This window comes from Schistocerca nitens, chromosome 1, assembly GCF_023898315.1.
Source record: "Schistocerca nitens isolate TAMUIC-IGC-003100 chromosome 1, iqSchNite1.1, whole genome shotgun sequence".
Lineage (NCBI taxonomy): Eukaryota > Metazoa > Arthropoda > Insecta > Orthoptera > Acrididae > Schistocerca > Schistocerca nitens.
The window spans coordinates 1,160,480,924-1,160,484,642 of record NC_064614.1 but is presented as its reverse complement, the minus strand read 5'-3'; positions in this window follow the sequence as shown (position 1 = coordinate 1,160,484,642).

Here is a 3,719-nt window from a genome sequence, read left to right as displayed (position 1 = left end):
TCCACGCTAGCTTATCAAAGTGAACGCCTATTCACCTCTGCATAAGGTCCATTTCAACCAGTTAACTGTGCGTGAGCCTCTTTCTGCAATTTTTACCACCCAGACTTCCCACAATTACTAAACTGATAATTTTTGATGCCTCTGTACGAGTTCTATCAATCATTTTATTCTGTTTATCTATGCAAAAACGTGATGACTACAAAGGAAAAACGGAAAACTTCCATTATTGTAGGCTCTGTGTCATATTAGACTGGAAGTAAATTACCCATGATTTAGAGAGAAGGTCCAAACACTTGCATAAACTATTGCCACCTTAACATCCTCCCAATAATTATGATATGCGCCCGGGAGTGGGAGATGCACCGCTGTTTTCTTGTTGGTTTCACATGTCTCTAATTAGCATTTAGCGTGCAGGAGAGCTTTGATATCATACAATACATAGCATTTTCTTCTGAAAATTCTGAGGAAATTCTTTAAATAGGTCTGTGGATTTTCACTGTAGGCAATAGCTTTAAGAAGATAGGAAATCCTCATCCTCTTTTATGGTTCCATAACTCTATTCGTGAAAACGGAACCCATATAGGACCACTTTGTTATGTCGAAATTATAATGAAATTATTACCTTCAGCTGCTGACGGGCGTTGATATATATCAACGGGGACACGTGAAAAGGTGTGCCCCGACCGTGACTCGAACCCGGGATCTCCTGCTTACATGGCAGACGCTGTGTGTCTGTTCGACAGTTAAGACCCCTTTTTATCAGTAACAGGTAGATATATCAAGCTGAAATTTATGTCACATATTAAGGATGACAGTCTCTTGGCGGTGTGAAAATTGTACTTCCAGTTAAAGTGTACGACCAGTTATGTCACCTGTCTCGATACTAGCAAATTTACTCATCAAAACGTACAGGGCATGTCCTGTTGACCCAATTTCACATTAAAATTAAAAAGACTCGAAAACTGTTAATTTGTAAGTATATCACACAAATTATTTTTTGCCATTCGTTCTCCACAATCTGTCTGTCTGTCTGTCTGTCTGTTAAGATAGCATTTTCTCACGTGAAATTTATGTCAATCTGTGATCCCTTTGCGGTGTAAATAATTTAACACAAGCTAAAGATACAGCTAAGTACATCACACATTTTGATACGTGCAGACTCACTCATCAAAGCCCATAGATGACATATTTAGATGCATATCAAGCCTGGTGGCCTAGTGAGAAAGCACATGCCTAGAAATGGAGTCACTGCAGGATCAAATCTTGATGTAGACTTCTTCTGTCAATCATCTGTGGAGTCGCCAGAAACAACATGTAGTTCCGATTCAACATTAAACTGGGGATCCCATTTCCCTGGTTTCATAACTGGAGTTGAAGAGTGACATGTTTACTGGTGAAAGATTTTGGTGTAAGTACCCATTGCATCTTGCAACACTTAACAAGTTTATTCTGCAACATTTTTTCCAAAGCATCCTCATGCAGAAATAATTGTGTTGATGATAAACTTGCTCACTAAACCACATGGACATAGTGTAACTCTCAAAGAGTTGGAGAATAGAAAAGTTTATCCTGTAAAGGTCCAGCTGCTTTCTACAGCCCCCTCATAATTACATCTCATATTAAATAATGTCCACGTGCATTGTTTGGTACTGGAGTAACCTAGTCACTGGACGAGCCGCCAAGGATTTGCCAGGAATGTCATTGGGACCCAAGGCCGAGCGGTCCCGGCGGGGTCGCCTGTTTCCAGCCTGCCGCCACGCCAGCATGTGCGTCCTCTTTACGAGGCCGCCGGCCTATAAAGCTGTCGCCCCACCTCGCAACGACCCCTGGACGGAAACCAATTAAGAGAGCGGCGATTACAGCCTAAAGAGCCGCCTCTTGTACAAACATGCTCGTAAATTGACGGCATTTGCCGCGAGTAACACGGCGCGGCCGCGTGATTATCCAATTATCAAATTAAGTGCCGCGAGGCGGCGGATGATGCATGGAGAAGAGACGCCCGTTACTGGCGGCCATAAAGCATCCGCGGCTTTCGTTTCGACCCGAGTGTGATAAATGTACGAAATGGATTTTACGAGATCGCTCGACGGCGCCCATCCTTAAGTGCAGCTTTTAGAGGATTCGTCGCCGCTGTCCACAGGCTGACTTGCTGTGGTTGCTCTTGTAGTACTGCTGTTACGAAGACGAAGGATATATTACTATGGCATTCTCTGTAAGACTATGAAGTTATGGGTTTGAAGGTGAAGTACAGTTCATATTTAAATGATAGGTTTTAATCTAAACATAGAGAATGAGGCTTTGGACCAGCGGAAATTTTCGTGTTGTTATTTGATTGACGCTTTCAGTTTGACATATAGTTTTTAGCGAGAGTTCTGGTCTGCCAAAACTATGGTTGTGGTACACTACACAAATGATGCAGTGAATGCTCGTGTTACTGGTAGTATTGGCAGCGTTGGTAAAAGAAACTTAATGAACGTGTAAGAGAGAAACAGGCAGCGAAGATTTCCATTTCTCTTTTTTGTTTCTTAGGTTGTTTGTTTTGCACATGATTAGAGCTGCACATCATCCAGTGTTAGTCCACTGTGTATTTTATATCCTTCTTGAATATAAATAGCATTTTATAAGTACTAAAAATCAGTTGATCAAGTACGTTCTGCACTTTTATGTAACCAGAGAAAATACTTTTCCTGCAAGTAGAGTTCAGATGCACAAACATAAAAAATATATGTGATTATTGTTGGTTTTTTTGCACGCAATGCAACGTTCTTCACCGTATGAAATGCAAGGGTTTCCTGTTATTTTAGATGAATGTGGAAATTGTTTATAAATAACAGAAACACGCTTTCTATAATTTCGACAAATTATTGATGTGCTGTTCCATATATTTCGGTTCTGTGTTTTTTATTTGATCTTTTTGTTTATGAAATTGCGTTTTCTAATGTTATCTGATAGATGTGTATGGTTTTCTTTATTTTTGCTGCATTATACATCTGTTTCACATTACAAATAAAAAATTCTCGAATAAAATTTGAATTAAATATTGGAAATTTCAACTTTGCGGTATATACTTTTTATTTTTAACTAACAGACTGGAAGATAACTATGCAGAACAAAAATGTTCCATAGGTTAGATGGCCGTTTACATATCCTTAGTAATTTTCGACCTGGTTTACCGCTTCCGGTTTATAGCGGATTCTAGTGGGACACCCATCGCATACGAAAGACAACGATTGTTATGAGCTAACGTTCAATTGGTATACAACACAATTAACGTGCAGGTAACGTGGGTACGACATTAACTGATCAATGTTAGTAGAGAAATTACTTATGAAACTCTGCAGTAGCCTATGAGAGTATTTATAGCTGGACCGATATAATCTTCTTTCATTGTCTCTACCTGTCAAAAATACTCTATAGAGTAACAAACATCTACAGAACAAATGCCTGTACTGTACACTAATCTAAAAGTACCAACGGCAGTATAAATGCAAGAAGTTTTATTGTTTGAGATTAGTCAAACCCTCTGAGAAAACGCGCACGAAACGCATTCGTTGTTATAATCTACCAGCATGATAGAGATATGATGCACAAGTCGTAGAAAAATATTTTGAAATACTACTAGAAAATGCAGCAAACACCTCCAGTCACCGTATCTAAATTCCAGAGGCCAAGAATTCACTTGTATGTTGATTGAGATTCCATATTTGTATTATATTTCA